Source organism: Tamandua tetradactyla, chromosome 14 (genome assembly GCF_023851605.1).
Source record: "Tamandua tetradactyla isolate mTamTet1 chromosome 14, mTamTet1.pri, whole genome shotgun sequence".
Classification (NCBI taxonomy): domain Eukaryota; kingdom Metazoa; phylum Chordata; class Mammalia; order Pilosa; family Myrmecophagidae; genus Tamandua; species Tamandua tetradactyla.
Window position 1 is genome coordinate 24,116,520 of NC_135340.1, and position 17,098 is coordinate 24,133,617.

General features: G+C 38.5%; 1 long non-coding RNA gene across 1 annotated transcript in view; it reads right to left on the bottom strand.

Moving 5' to 3' along the window:
* Nucleotides 1-238: 238 nt before the first annotated feature.
* LOC143654844 (uncharacterized) overlaps nt 239-17,098 on the bottom strand; it is a 64,070-nt gene continuing 47,210 nt past the window's right edge. The window contains exons 2-3 of the long non-coding RNA XR_013161995.1: nt 9,500-9,624; nt 239-350 (exon numbers count right to left, since the gene is read on the bottom strand). This is a non-coding gene — a long non-coding RNA (uncharacterized LOC143654844). The remainder of the gene's footprint in view (nt 351-9,499; nt 9,625-17,098) is intronic.

Below are 17,098 nucleotides of genomic sequence, written 5' to 3' on the forward strand. Positions count from 1 at the left end.
GCTTTTTTACATTTAGACTAACTGTAGTCATTATTTGAAAATCTTTTGGAATCCCACACTTAATAAGAGGAAATTTTATGCAAACAATGAAAGAGAATTTCAAAGCAGTACATGAGGATGATGCTGGTTTGCCTTCGGGGGGCTAGTAAAGCAAGAGAGGACTTTATTTCTGGTGTTCAGACTTTTCAATCTCACAATCTACTGAGACCTTAACGGCTCTATAAAAGAGGGGCACAAAGGGTGGAGAATAATTGCTGCCAATGGACTTCAGTGATGGACCACGCAGGAGGAAATCACCTTGCATTCAGAACTTCTCTGTCTTTTCCCACTTCTCCAGCCTTGTAGTTACACTAAACAAAACAGAAGAGTGGTTAGGAAGGATTACAGAAATTCTTGCAACCAGATCCCATCTCTGCACCTTGCTAGCTTTTGTGATGTCATCTTTCTGAGCTACGGTTTCCTCATCTGTAAAATAGGGATAATAGTAGTACCTAGCTTATACGATTATTTGGTAGATTCAATGTGTAAATACATATGCGGCGAAGCACTTACAACAGTTCCTGGCACAAAGAAAGGGCTATTAGCCGTTATTATTACTAGGGCTATTACTTTTAAAATAATGATGGAAGTGTCCAAACATGCCCTCTGCTGGAGCTGCTTCCTGGGAGTGAGTAGTGTGTGCTGTTAGCATAATCGTCTGTTGAGTGGAAATCTGGGCATTTGAATTCATCTTGATGGAGCTTTGTGAGAGGCAGCAGCCCAGGGTCTAAAAGTCCATGGGAATTGTGAGTCTGGGATAAGTTTTTTAAACTTGGAAGGCTTCTATTATCTTTGTCTGAAAAATGAAGATAATAGGTTCATTTCAGAGATCTTTGTGAGGATTAAATAATCTCACGAGGATGAAAGGAGATCAGGCATAAGAGGCATTCAGCATTAGCATCTGGCACAGAGTAAGTGCCAGGTAATGGAGGACAGGGTTTCTGAACCTCAACACTATTGACATTTTGGGTCAGATGATTGTTTGTTGCAGGGGGCTAGCCTGTGCATCGCGAGACGTTTAACAACATCCCTGGCCTCTTCCCACTAGATGCTGTGAGAGCTGAACTGGAAAAACAAGCAAGGGCAAAAATACTGCTGCAGAGAATTAACATCTCGAAACTCTGGGGCCCCCACCTCCGGCAGCTGCATGCTGGACAGACCACCTTGCACAAACATCCGCCCTCCCGCAGTGATGACCTTGCAGCATTCTTGTGCTAAAACTCCCTTGTCCAAACGCCCCCCTCCGGCAGTTACCACCTTGTAGAACTAAGGCAGTGTTTTCACCAATGGAAAGTTGTCAAACTCCCAGGAACCCACCTGTGAAAAACCCTCCTCACTCTACACCCAACTCTCTTTAAAACTCCTATTCGAATCCAGGCAGGCGGGAGTCGCATTCTTGAGTCAACCCTCCCTGCAGCTGCTCCGCTAATAAACCTTCCTTCCCCCACCGCCGGTGAGGTGTCTCTGTCTCTGCTTCTCCTCTCCGACCTCCGCCCAGGTCTGGGACTTTCAGATGCCAATAGCATCCTTCTCCCAACCCTGCCCAGAGTTATCACAACCGAGAACGTCTCCAGACATTGCCAAATGTCCCTGGGGTGGTGGTCAGGTGGCGATTGCCGCCAGCTGAGACCTACTGACATGGTAGGAGTGAGGCTGAGGGAAAGGAAGTGCACTGAGAAACAGGAATATGATGTTGACAAGACCAGTCTGCTGTAAATGAGAAGGGGAAAGGGTAAGAGGAAATCAAAGGGACGAATTATCGTGTCCAGGTTGACCCAGGTTTGGGGGAGTTCTTTAGATGTCTGTAGTTGCAGAGTTTGGAGGCATGACGGATGTCTTGGAGCGCCCACTCACTCTCCTACCAATTGATAGGGGAATTATGAGTCCCCCCTCTTGGTCGGAGATAACATCCCCTGCTAGGGGAGAGCTTGAAGAATAAGACCTGTGTCTTTTGTTTCCAAAAACAAAGCAAATTCCATAAGTGGGAGCTCTAGCCTTAGCCTCAAGTCCTCCTTGGAAATAGGTAAGGACACCTGCTAATTTTCAGTCTGATTTTAGTTGATCTTCCTTGCTCTGATGAATGTTGCTATAGTTCAGGAAGTGATTTATGCCTTGATGGGTCATGCTGGTTATTCCAATTTAAATAAAGATGGAAAGAGTTAAGGGTTAAACTGGCAGAATGTGGAGCAAAATGGCTTTATTCACATAGTAAAAAAAAAAAAATCATTAAAAATATAGCATTTGCTGGACACTATTCAGGAGGTTTGGGATACAGCAGGGTTTTGTAAAAAACAGGCCAAAATCTCTCCTCTGGGGGAAAGCAGACAGTCATCTTTTTAGACTGAAGATAACAAATACTGGCAAAGCCACATCCCCATCCCACCTGGGTTACACAGCGGGGACGGATGAGCTAGCCCCTGGGGCTTTTCCACCCAAACTCTCTCTGCTCCAGTCACTATATGCTACAAAAAAAGATTTTTTTAACAGAGCAAAACACAAGCTCAGTTAACAGGCAAATTCTTGGGATAAGGTTCCAGACATCTTGGCTCATTAGCCTCTAAGGAATAACACATCTTCTTGTGGAGGATGTTTCATTATTTTGGATCAAAAACTTGTCTACTTCTCTCTAGGCTAGATGGTGAATATAAGTTAGAACTGGACTAAAAAAGAAAAAGGTAATGACAAAACAGGTCTTAGTGCCATCACTTGACTTCCTGTTTGTGAGAGAAATTCCTGTGGATTCATCAGTGGTGTGCCAAGCAATTATGGGCTGCATTTCAGAAAGAAAGTTGCTGGAAGATAATGATTTGGATCCCAGATTTAGGGAGGAAATGAGAGACTAAATAGCTGTTTGATTTTATGTTGATTTCTGGTTTCTGTGCTTTTTACTCCGGCATCTATTTTTATGACAATATTTACCTACTACAGTCCCTGATCTACTGTGGATAGAAATTGTCCTCTTTAAACTCATATAAAACAATGAATTAGAGAATTAGAAGAAACTAGTGAAGTTTTTCACTCCCCATTCCTCTGACAGATCAAACAGTTCCAGCCATCAAAAGAGCTATTAGCTGGCTTGGGAAGCCTTATAAATAATAGTAAATACTTATAGTTACATTTCTCTAAGTCAGTTTAAAAACATTGTTTGATCCTGCAGTCTTAGCATCCAGTAATTAAGCACATGCAGCCATTCAACACAGTCATTGAACTTGGCCCACGAATGTTCAATACTTGGGCAAACTTTAATGAAGGGAAAACAAGTTTAGACAGTCTGTAAAGGAGGGAACTGTGCATCTCTTCTTTTGAGCTTTTTTACTTTCGATGACTCATCTATTTTTCCTTCTCCAAAATCTTTAAGGAGTCAGGCTTTACTCAGTTCTTTGCAGCAAGGCCGACTGGTCCGGGCAGTGTGTACACAAGATGACAGGTCATTATGAGCAGAGAGGGTCTATAGGGTTATGCCCCCTGTGGGGAGGGGGCAAGACAGACTTCCAAGCCAAACAAAAATTTGCTGCAGTAAATTACCCTTTATCATAATGACAGTCAATTGCCATAGCAACCCGGCTGCCACCTGTCTTTCACACACCAGCTCTGTACGTTCTGAAATGAAATAAAAGCACACTGCAAAGTCAATTGTGGGCCCACAAGTCTGAAGTAGGAATGAAACTTTGTATTATTATTGTGAATTTAGCTTTCGGCATGCCTGGTTCTGTTTGTTTGTGAAGAGTGCAAGAACACTAAAACTTGTTATATTTTCAACGAATAAAACAGTGCTGACCCAGGAGAACATAACGGTTAGGGGTATAATTCTGGAGTTGGAGGAGATTGGATCTGAGCTTCTTTCCTTACTAGCGGTTGAGTGCCCCTGAGCTAATGGTGTAACCAACCTGTTTAGGCATCATAGGGTTAAACTGTGAGGCTGCTGAAAGGATTCAACTGGATACAAGGTTTGTAAAGCACTTAGCTCCAGGTGAGCTAAATGATACCTGAGTTTGCCTGCTGGAACAAGGCGAAAGGTTCTTGTTGACCTAGCTAATTAGATTGCTAGTGGACCACTTTTCAGGGAATCCAGGTCTCCAAATGACCTTCTCTACGATCTTTCTCCACTGAGCCTTGCATGTATATAGGCAGATGCACAAAGGTACACAGACACAGCATTTAAATGTATAATTTTGATCTTCTATAGCTATGTCTTTTAGATAGGTCTACTTAATACCAAGGAGTTCAGCAGGTCATTTCCTTTTTAAATGACACCCCATTTAGACAAATCTCAGTGACAGCTGAAATTAGTTATTCTTTTGAATCTTCTTGATTATGTTTCTGGCGTCTTTAGCACTTCTCTGAGCCCCTGAATCTTGGCACTGTGCTGAGGCCAATTAGAGATGTGAACCACTCCGTGCCTACAGTGGAAACGTTTTCTTTTTTGTCATCTAGGTGGTGAAGACATCCCACATTTTCTTTTTCTTTGACTCATAGTTGGTAGCCAGACTCAGTTCTAGAAGATGTTTACATTTGCATACTCTTTTCCCTGCTACAGATCACATGCAGTTAAGATAAATTAGGATTTGTCCAATCCTAAACTAGATTGCAGTGAGCGACCTACAGATCACAAAGATTTTCCCCTTAACTAATCTTTGTCTGAATGTTGCCATGGACGTCAGTCACCTGAACCAAAATCTGAGCTCAGCCTTGGCATTGCCTTTTCCGTACATTTAGATCCTGAGATCTGTCCTCTCTCAGCCTTCGCCAATCCCATTTTCTATCTGAACTCATTGTTTTTCTCTAGTTCAGTCTTCACTGTCCCCCTCCTCTAACAGTCAGCATGATTTTATGAAATGCTAATGTAATCAGGCTACTGCCCTTAAAAAAGGCCTTTTCCTGGGTTCTGCATAACCTCTAGTATCAAGATTCTTGGCCATCTGCTTCTGCTCACCTCTTTCCGTCGTCATGGCTTTTCTCCAGGGATGCCAACTGCACCGCTCCGTTCCGGGCGTCCTTGCTTTTGCCTGGGATTTCTTCTATATGAAATGCCCTTCATTCGTATTCATTCTTCAAAGTCCTGCACAGCTGTTATCTCCTCTGTGAGCCCTTTTCCACTTCCCTTTCCCTAAAAATCACAACTCTTTATTTTGTTTCGGTTCTATATATTGATCATATTTCTATTATTTAAAAACTATTTCATTCTTCCCTACTAGACTCCCTCAGGCTCCAAGATAAGGTCTGCATCTCATTAATTTTTGATACCCTCCTGATCTAGTGGTATATGGTAAGTCCCTAAAATTTTGTTGCTGTGAATAGACAGTTTACATTTCTGTGGATGGCGTGTCTGCTTTGTGTTTAAGTGTGCTAACGGAATAACTTTATTGGAATCATATTTTTACAACATCCCTGAATTCTTATATAGGATTCACAAAATTGTAGACTCGTAGCATTCTACTCTGGAAAATAAGTCACATTATAGTGCTCTGCTTCTCATAATTGCAGTCATTTTTATACCTCATATTATGCAAAAAAAATGCTCACATGGTGTTAAACAACAAAAACAATCACAATATAAAATTACATATTGAGAATATCCAAATCTGATAAAAAAAATCAACAACATAAACAAAAATATATGAAGCTTGGAAGAAAAGGCATACATTATCATTGGTGTTTATTTGTGGGTAGAAGGATCAGGGGTAAATTTTTTTTTTTTGGCATATTCCAAATTCTTTACATGAGCATGCAGTTCATAATTAGAACAAATTTTTTTTTGTAATAATTGACAAGGATGTCAGATTATCTTTCTTTAGAAGGATTACCTAAATTCACTCAGTTTGGTTCCTTCTCAAAGAAGTCAGGGAAATGCCTTCCTTGATTGTTTACTCATCAACTTGGTCCTAAAGAATGCCCTTTTGCTATAGGATTTGAAGTTAACTCAGGACCCTAGGCTGCAAATCACTATTCCACTAGATGTCACCAAACTACTGACAAAAGTAGCATAAATGCTTTGTGCATATTCACATAGCTTTTAAAAACATTTCAAGCCCCCATCGTTCAGTATTCTTTGGTATCACATAAAGCATTCAAAATTTGAAGAATTAGGAAGAAAATGCTACTTACATAAGGTTCTGGCCCCTTATATAACGAGCTAGGTCTCATATGGATTCTTTGGCTTTATTTAATCTATATTTTATTAGCTTCTTAACATAAATGTGAGGAGAAAATTGATATAATACCTTGTTTAAAAAGATAAGAACAATTATTTTCAGGGGATTCCAAACTCTCTTTTTCTATAATACACGAAGCAAAAGAAAATCAGAATCTCATAACTCCTTTCTGAAAAAGATGTTTTTTTAACCCAATACAGCTTCTATTACAGAATGGCTAGCTTTTTGGTTAGTGAATGGAAACATCTCACAGTATTGGGATGTTTCTCAGGCATTTAAGTTTTCTTGTAAAGCTGTTTATGGTTCACTGAAAAAGAAAAAACAACTTTTCCATGAGGAATGGAATAAGGCATGTCTTCTCTAATCCAGCAAAGAGCAGCTAAGAGAAAGAACCATATTTCATTAAATGCATGAGCCTGTTTGCTCTGTAGGTCCAAAACTGGTCTTTTTTCCGATTGGCTTTAGTAAACGATGGTTGGAGAAAGCTTGTTTCCAATCATTTTGGCTTAGAAATGGAAATGGTTGGCCAATCAAAAGACATTTAAATTAGACAGTGGGCTCTTAGAAATCTAAGTACCGTCTCCCACATTATTGCTCTCTGTTGTGTTGTTTGGTTTTTAAAGATGTGTCACATCATTTTTCTTATGCTTCACCATGGGACAACAAGGCATAACACAATAGTTTGTAAACACAAATCTGACTCAATTTCTCAGGTTCTTTCTTTAAACTATTTTTTCTTTTGTTACCCTTTTATATAGCACACGTTAATTCCTGTAGTTCACAGTCTCAAGGACTTTTGACTATTGCCTAATTTTAAGTTTTCTCTGTCCCTTTTAATGGTTATTGCACCATAGTCTTCATGTAAAAGTTCAAAAATAGCAAAAAAGCATTACCGATGGTAATCATGGATATACTTATGGGAAAATAGTTACTCAGTTTAAAAAGAGATGGAAACCCCACCAAACCAACAACCTTCTCTCATCATCCACATATCTCAGATAATTTCTAAAAAACATTTTTACAGAAAATAGAAAGGTATATGACATGGATCATCATATTTCAAATGTTGTCAACTCAAAGTAAACACATCTGCATCTCACTGGGGATCTTAGCTTTCATTAACTGGAGAATATTAGGGTTTGCCAAAAAAATTTTCTTGCATTGTTTTGTGTGAAATAAAGCATGCATTATAAACACTATGGATATAAACATTGAAGCTGGACTTGAGTCTCTAGTTTTTGCAAGTGCCTATCAGTAATAATCCGAAACTTTTATGGTCTGTGGCCTAACCACTGGCTCACTGATTGTGTATGCACAGTTTTATTATAGGAAGAAGTCAGATCCGCGTTAGATCTTTTTGCAGTATTATATGCACTTGTAATTTAGTTCTGCTGATCTAGGTATCGCCTTTAAATTTCTTTGCTGGAACCTGTCACATGAAATACTCATCTGACTTGCTCTAACATGGTGACAATCCTTCTCTAAGAGTGGAAAGGCTGTATTTGGAGTCCCTCTCCAGAAACATCATGATTTGCTTCTCTGTAATACTTGAAAATGAACAGTCTCTATCAGCTACACACAGACCTGATAAGATAACCCCCCCTTTGACATGTTTTAAAATGTTATTATTCAATGCCTGACTTTTCTGTGCCCACCCAAAACTCCTCTATTTTTGCCCGTAACCATAGTGCATTTACTATAATTATGTTATTTATGTATTCACTATCTCTCTGCTACAATTTATCACTGAAACTGTAGGCAGAGAAAGGATTTTTCCTGGTGGGCTCTCATCCATGAAATTACTTTACCCTGACTCCTCAGAATCTAAGAGCAACTTCACATTTTTTTTTTTTAAAGAAAGTTTCATTTTAGGGTGGGTTAATTTCTTTAAAAATATTTGTGATACCATTTGCTGCAGTTCTTTTCCTTCATGTGGTTCAGTGAATGCTCCAGGGCGAACTTGCTGAGAGGGGTAATTTTTAGAAATGTAAAGCATTGATATCCGCACAATTTGGGGGGAAAAGAAGTCCAGCACTAAATTTTATATCGTTGTTTGCCTTGGGAGTCAGCCACAGAAATTTGCTCAGCTCGTTGCTGAAGGATATTGAAACACATTTCTTGCTGTCATGGAGTCATCTGTGGTGTGGGTGGAGACTTCAGGCTGACAAATACTGCATAAATGGCTGTTAGAGCCAGTAGGCACTCCTGATGATTAACCATAAACAATGCTTTTGACTCTTGTTGCTGACAGGAATGACAATGCTTTGGCCAGACCGGCCTCCTTCTGGACACCAAAGGATGTTCCAGCCTTGGTTTCACCATCTGGTTTCAGTACAAGCCAGGAACAATGAAGAGGAGAGAGTGTTTTAAAGAGGCAGCAAGTAGACTGGTTTTTTATGACTGTGTAATTCTTTGTGTATTCTTTGATAAATGAAAAAAAAAAATTTCACTTAGGCCTGGAGATCCAAGCAGCAACTTGCAAAATTCTAATTTTTAGAATAAGTAAAGGTGTTTTGAACATCCTTAATAGGACAAGGGGCTCTGACCTGTGTGAGTCACGAACACATTTTATGTGGAAAAAACAGCTGAATGCATGAGCTTGTACTATGGAGCTGAAGTTTAGTATTCATGAAGGAAGACCAAGCATATGTTTATAGGAATCATTTCCTTATAAGCAAATCTACATTTATTCAGCTGGTGTAAGAATACTTAGCCCTGCCACTAGTATAAAAGCTGCCACAACAATAATACTATTTCTATGATCCTCTGTTATTTTCAAAAGACTTTCAACTAGATTATTACATTTGATCCTCGCAAAAATCCATTCTGGTAGGATGGGCAGTTATTATTTTCATGCCTTCAAGTTTCATACAAGGAAACAAATTCAGAGAGGCTAAATAGTTTACCCAAGGCCACACAGCAAATTGGGGAGGGAGTTGGAAAGGGTGTAGAGAAATTCCAACTTGGGTGATCTGACACCAGAACCAGTGTGGTTTCACTACCTCACACTGTCTAATATTCTCTTGGCAGTATTCCCATGCCTAAGGAAAGTTAGGGTAATTCCATGCCTATAACTTGAAGAATAATATATAGTCTTATTCCTCACATAATTTGCCACCACGCTAAAATAATTGCTTAGAACATTGCTTATACCTGAGACTCTCCCCTCATGGCCTATTTGTTGTCTTTGTTTTACCTACTGGATGATGAGAGCTTGTACTTGTGTAGGCAATGTGGTACAGCCTATTATTGACTTGAATAGGAATGCATGGAGAAAGCCTGGGGCACGGGGTTCAAAGGGGACTTACTTATAGGGCAGTTTTGCCTGGATCGTGCTTGGTGCAGGTCCACACATTTCTCTTGTCTCAGACTTGCCTCTTCTTCTATTCGTGCCTCATGTCTTCGATGTCCCTTTAATGCAGACCAAGTGGTACTTTCATAAAGAGGAAGAGGGTAATGATAAAAGTAGAATATATGAACAAAACTATTTTTTTCATTGCGTCATTTACCCAATATCCAGACATACATTTCATTCCGGTTTAAAGGATTCTCTGATTGTTACTATAAAAATATAGCAGAAGCATAATTAAAACACTGGAATCACAGCCAGCAGTAAGCTGCCCTAATTTGTCAAATCTCAAATAGACCTCTTTATGGTATCCTTTTAAAACTTAGCTACCCAGAGAATCAGGTTTTTCAGAGCCAGTTGGAATGTTGTCAAATATAGATTCCCTGCATATATCATAATATGTCATACACATATATTTACTTACATTTGTATGTTTTTGGATCACAAAGCTGAGCAAATATGTGGTACGTATTAAAGTGTTCTTCGAACACAACTTGGATCAAAATGTTATTTTCCCGAACTCAAATCTCTGCTGTTTAAAATGGGAATTTTTACTTGTTGAAGTTGTTACATTTGAAGAACATCTCATTTCTTCCCTGAAGGTCACAGGCAATACTAACTGGATTCCTGAGTTTGGGAGGAATTTAGCCTCAGGACATCATCTCTTCAAGCAACCACCTTGTAAAGTCAGAAAAGAGTGAAGCGGTTTACATAGCAGAGTCATTCTTAAGAAATTCTTCTAAATTCGTTAGAAATCCCTGGTGGGAATTGATCCACACGTTTCTCTTGGACAGTGAGGGTGGGTGGTCCTTCTGCCTTAAAGCTGGACCATATAGTCAGATCCAGGAAACCTGTCCAGGGATGCACGTCAAAGCCTGGAGACCCTCACATCTGCATTCCTCAAGCCAGAGTCAGGGAGCTCTGCCACCCCTTCTTGTGACTGATACTCTGTGAAGCCTAATTTCTTGGTCAACAGCTGGACTCCTAGGGTCCCCCTCTCATTACAGAATCTTAACTCTAGCCACATTCAGCTTTCCATGGTTTCTTGAGTAGGCCATGGTCATTTCTGCTTTTGATCCCTTAATGATGCTCTTCCTTTGTCTTGTAGTATTCGCTGCCCTCTCTTCTCCATTTATTCAAATCTTTTCCATCCTTGAGAGAACATACTTTGATATCAGCCAGACCTTGGTTGGAGTCCCAGCTACACTGCTTACCAATTATGCCCTTAGGAAAAACACTTACCCAATATCAATTAGTAAATAGGGATAATAATACTCACACCATAAGGTTGCTTTGAAGATTAAATAACTCTTGAAAAGTGTTTAGTATAATAATGGACACATAGTAATAGTGGTTAAATGTTTTTACTTCACAGCCAAGATTAAACGGACAATTCCTTCAAGCTTTCCTTGGAAATTCAGGGCCATTCAGGAGATTCCTCCTTTCTTAGTATCCCTATAGTACTCATGAATGATCCAATAGATAATTTTTAATAATATAATTTTAATTAATTGAAAGCAATTAATTAAAAAATAAATCACATTAATTAATAAATATAAACTTTCAATGTTTCTGACTGTTATATGTGTGTTAGGCTCCTCTTCCTGAGATAGATTAAAAATTAATTGAGGTTATGAGTTATGATTTATATTTTTAGTGTATACTGCATAACAAATGTTCTGGTGTATAATCATATTCTCAGCAAATTCTTGTTGGTTAATTAAAAACTAAGATAGGAATATACAAACTGACAGTCCCATTCAGGCATTAAAAGATGTGGGTTCAGGATGAAGGAGGGGTGAGACTAGAGGGACAAGTATAAGGAAATTAATTGACCACTGGTATTATGTAACAGACATTCTAAGCCATCTAGTGTAATCCCACTGACAACTCTATCCTTATGTTATATTAGAAGAGAAAATGACCTATGATAGCATCTCAGTTTTCCCATTTGAGGCTCAGGGTGGTTGGGTAATTGGAAATTATTCTGGGAAGAGCTGGATATAGATGTACCGAGAACTATACAAGCCATAACTATGAACAGCATTTGAATTTGAGAGTGGCTCTTTACAGTCATTATTTGTCTGTTAGCTTTGAATGCTTATTTCTTGGGTTTGGCTTCTATATCTCAGGTGCTAAATTTGCCCATATACCCTGGAGTTTTCCCTACTGATCTTGAAAGACTCCCTGAGGGCCACATCCATCAAACCTTCACCTGGGTAGGCTGGCTTTGGGCTCCCACTAGAGGACAGCTTAGCTTTGTCTTTTTGGGCTTTTATGCTGGCACCTTCTGTGGAGACCACTGCTGGTCTCTGTCTGGGGGCATCTCTGTCTGGATAAACAAAATGGGACCAAGGGATAGCATAGTTTCCGTTCTCTGTTAAGACCAACAGAACAACTCAATTCCTATGATGCCATGGACAGGTACAAGGGTAAAGTTTGACTGCATGTGGACAGGTACCAGGATGAATTTTTTATCCTTCTTTCAGCTGTTCCTACTCCCAATCAATAATAAAAAACTAGTATAGAAAGTCTAGCTACTTTAGCCACAATGCATCCTGAACTAATAAAAAATATTATGGATAAATTACAAGGATTCTGAGTTTATTTTGATTGGCCATGTTTTCTAAAAATGCATCATAGAGTCACAGGGTTTTAGATATAATACCAGAGCTCTAAGCAAAGACCTCAGAGACCAGTGCCTATCAAAATGTAAATACACACACTGCCTGTATGTGGATGGAGAAAGAGGAGTGCAAAGTGGTAAGCGAAAATTCATATTTCTGTGTCCTTATTGAGACTCACTGAAAAAGAATATCTCCAAGTAGAGCACAGGAATCTGCATTTAAAAATAAATTTCTCAGGCGAGAACTTCAGTTCATTCAATTCCATTTATCAACAGTGGTCTCTAGAATTAATGAGAAGCAGAATCTTTGCTGAAACTCTGAAAATATGGTACTGTTTTAAAAAGTAGATGTGTTTATACATGTCAGAAGGAAATAAATAAATATTCACTAAACAGACATTGTTCGAGAATGTGTTGTATATCTGTCCCTGCGGTAGGCATCCAGAGAACGGAGATCAAAAGAAAGCTAGAACTCCTCTTGGGAACTTTACAAAACAATGTCATTCCAGGTACAAACCAGTACACACAAAATTACAATATAATGTAATATTTCTATTGGGAATTGAGCACATAAAGGGAAATTCGGCAACATGCATCAAGAGCCTCAAAGGCATACATGGACAAAGTAATTATACTTTTTGAACTTAAACTAAGGGAAAACATAACTAGTTTCCTAAGAGGAAACTACCATTTGTTTATTATGTATTTTACATGATATTTCTCATTAGAGTTTCATGAAAGCCCTAGAGTGGGGTGAAATTATCTTCTTTTACAAATGAAGGAACTAAAGCTTTGTGATATTAGATGATTGTCTGATATCACACCATTAGAAAGTAAATGTGCTAGGATAAGAACCCCAATCTGCTGGGCAGCAAAATTTATGCTCTTAAGTACTCAGCTCTACCCCCTAAAGAGTACAACTTATTAATGTAAGTACAACTTATTAATGGCTTATTAATGTAAAAATGGGAAATATCCTAAATGTCCAGCATCAGGGGACTGGTTAAACAAATTATGCTATGCCATATAATGTGAAATTATATTCAGATCATAAGAATTGTAGTAAAGATAAATATCATGTCCCAGCTAGGAATTTAAGCTGAGACAAGAGATATTTTCGAATGAGCCATCATATTTCACGTGAGTATATTTTCATGCAGTCACATTAAGATAGAACTACAAAGTTTAAAGACGTTGATTACTTGGCCAGGGTTACACCAAAACCTGTCTGTGATGTAGAACTTCTTGACCACTTAGAATCTAGTTGCCCCCATTGAAGGTACTGAAATCCCAGGTGGCACAGAGAGGTAACCATAGTTAAGAGCTGAGTTCCTGTCTTTCTAACCAAACTTTAGATTCCCAGTATTCACCGCTGACCTCAGAATTAGAATGATCCTGACTCAGAACCCTTATGTGACCTATTGAAAGATGATGGAGGGAATCTCCCAAGTCCAGGACACGAGTGGTCACCTCGACCATCAAAATGAAAGCTGTTTCTGCAGACCCAAGCTGACTTGGTGATGGCGGCCAGGTCAGTAGCACCTTGCCTTGCTGTCTCACTGCCCAGATGATAACATAATGATAGAGAAAACACCCCATTAAGCTCGCTAGTGGGCCAGGAAGAAGACATTAACACTTCAAGACACAAAAGACTGTGCTTCAAGGGTTCCATGCACTAGAGTAACTTTCCAGAAACCTACAAGCTCCAGATGGGTCCTTGGTCCAGATAAGTCCTGAAACCTAGCCCAGCCTCTCAGAACACCAGATAGGTCCATCTTCCTACCCCATATTAGTGACAGACCCTTCCAGTATGAAAAATTTAGAATGGCCATAGCCCAAACACCCCTAAAGAGAGGGATGGAAAGATCAAAGGTGACAGTAGAGTTATACAGAGAAGATAGGATTTAACAAATGAACATGAATGCTGAATCATTAAATTGATATCTCTTTTAGTCTCCAGTATTTTAGAACAGCTAGAAGTACAAACCTAAAATTGTGGAATTGTAACCCATGTCAAACTCTGAAATATGTTCTACAACTAATTGTGGTGTTGTGCTTTGAAATTTTGCCTGTATGTTATTTTTTATAAAAAAAAAAAAAGAAGGGAAAAAAGTCGATTGTGAAATATTTAAGCCCTCTAGCCTCCTATATTCTAGAGCAGCTAGAAGAAAAAATCTGAGAGGATTGTATGGTAGCCCATAACAAACTCTGAGATCTGTCCTGAAACTACTCATTGAAGAATTCTTTGAAAACTATTGCTTTTTTATTTCTTTCCTTTGTATATATATATATTATACTAAACAGTAAAAAAAGTTAAAAAGTTAGAAAAAAAAAGACTGCTTGTGAAACATAAAATTACATGGACAGCTGAAGTAAGAGTATATTCGCAATTAACCGGAGCGTAACTGACAAGACTCCTCTGGTACCTGATTTGCATGTGTACCCATGCCCATCACCAATTTCATGCAATTGACAAATCATCAAACTAGTGTCAGAACTGAATTTTTTTTTTTTTTGAGTAAGGCTAAGATACATGTTAAGTTTAGTTCATCTTTACTGAGGATGGAAGTTATTCTATTAATTTCATTGAATAACTCATATTTTTAATTCTGCGGATTAAAAAAGAAAGTAAATACTGGGTAATGCTAAATTAGTCAGACTATTAAATTAACTAGGTCATTTCAATTCTGTAACCATTGTAGATGTTTGGAATTTTATTATCCTAGCCAAATTCATTGCCCTATTCACTTTCTGTTTTTAAGGAATAAAGAAGCGATATTAAGAATTTATGCCTCAGGTGTTATCAATACCTTCTGATTCTGTTAGATAATACCTCAGCCGTTTGTTTTCCCTTGCTTTGGAGACTCTGTGTGTGTATAGACTCTGTGTGTGTATATGTTAATACATACATCTCCTTGTTTTCAAGAGATAACCATAAATAAGGGCATGCAGAGTTTTCCCTCTAGTTGTAGACTGAAACAGTGAACTTTCTATGACTTAAGATGAGGCATTTCATTATCCAAGTCATATTATCATCTGGAAGGAGTTGGCTGTGTTTAAACGGTGCTTAACTGTATTTAATCTGAAATACAACATATTTACATTTTCTCCTCTAGTTTATTATAAAGTTTACACTTTAAAATTCTAAAATAGAAAACGTTTCCAGAACTAGGATTTGTACATGTTCCTTTGACTTAGCTGCAAGGATCAATCAGATCATGTTAAGGGGCACAATAAAGCTCGTTTTGAGGACTATTATTAAATATACATAAGAATAGACACTTTTTTTGTGTGTTCAGAAATAAAGAGAAAGAAAGTGTTCCGTGTTTTTGAAGATTGAAATCCTTCAAAGCTTTTCTCGTTTGCAAGAAAACAAAAGGCTATTGTAAATGGAAGCGCTGAAATAGCGACAGCAGCAAAGTAATTAATTGCTCATTCATGGAAGAAAAAGTATAAGTGAGAGGCAAAAGTTAACGCCTCAAAATAAAGTGCACAGCTAACAGAATAGCTTTCAGCTCTTCTGTTTGTAAGAAACGATGGTCCCCTTTGTGCTTCTGGGTTGTTTTCTTTTGAGGACTGGTGGCAATGGCTGCTGGCACGATACCTATCTTGGAAAAAGACACAAGTTTTCTGACAATATGATTTTTTCTCAGAGGAAGAGCTTGTTGCTTATGGTACGGTATTGTGACAGCCAAGGCAAATGATATTTAATAACTGATGTTTCACACTTTCAATACATTGTATTTATGATTGTCTTGATGATTGGTAATCTAATTAAAAAATATATATACATATATACATGTATATATCTAGGTTTCAGAGAGCTGTGAACAAGTGCTGGAAATTGAGGACTATGTAGGATTTTTCTCTGAAACCATCAAATTTAAGTGATCAATCCTATTTAGAAAGGTTTTTCAATGTATTTCCTGCCCCAGGGAATCTTGCTCCAACCAAGAGCTGTGGCTGGTACCTACTCTGTCTACATTTGCAACAGCTTGAGCTATGCCATCTCACAGGGTTTAGGGAAATTGCTGCCAGCATAAAGCAAATAATTCCCTCCCTCCAGTCCTCAAGAATTGCAGGAAACTGTAATTTCTCATTATCAAACCTTCTGCTCTGTACCACCCTGCTGTACCTTCGAACCACGAGTCTTATTCACAATCACCTTTCCATCTTAAGCACAGGTGTATATGTATTTTGATGTGACAAAATCACACCTATTCGTCAGCAGTATAACATCTTCCTAAGGTGACAGGGAGAAATCTGAAGCAGATTGAAGTGTGGTTAAAAAGTTCTCATCATTTTAATACTAAAACCTTGACTGACTTCACCTACATTGGTTCACACATCTAAGTTCATTGGAAAATCAAGTAGCCGTTTGGGTTTCACCCAAAATATTGCTCACTTTACCTGAAAATGCCAAAGGCACAGTTTCCTGAATTTCATCTCTAAAAGTTAATTTAACTGGAGGGATCCTTCTTGAATTGCATTGATTTAACCTCTTGCTCTAACAATAGCAACAAAATATAGTTTAGAGTTTAAGATGAATTTTTAAAAGTTATTCTATTCAACATGTTCTAGTTGCCAGAATGTGATATACCAGAAATGGAATGGCTTTTAAATAAGGGAATTTAATAAGTTGCAAGTTTACAGTTCTAAGGCTGTGAAAAATGTCCAAATTAAAGCAAGGTTATAGAAATGTCAAATCTAAGGCATCCAGAGAAAGATACCTTGGTTAAAGAAAGCCAGTGAGGTTCAGGGTTTCTCTCTCAACTGGAGAGGCACATGGTGAAAATGGCGACATCTGCCAGCTTTCTTCCCAGGCTTCTTGTTTCACGAAGCTCCCCTAGGGGTGTTTTCCTTCATCTCTGAAGTTCTCTGGCTGTGTGGGCTCTCGTGGTTCTTGTGGCTCTCTTATGAATCTCATGGCTC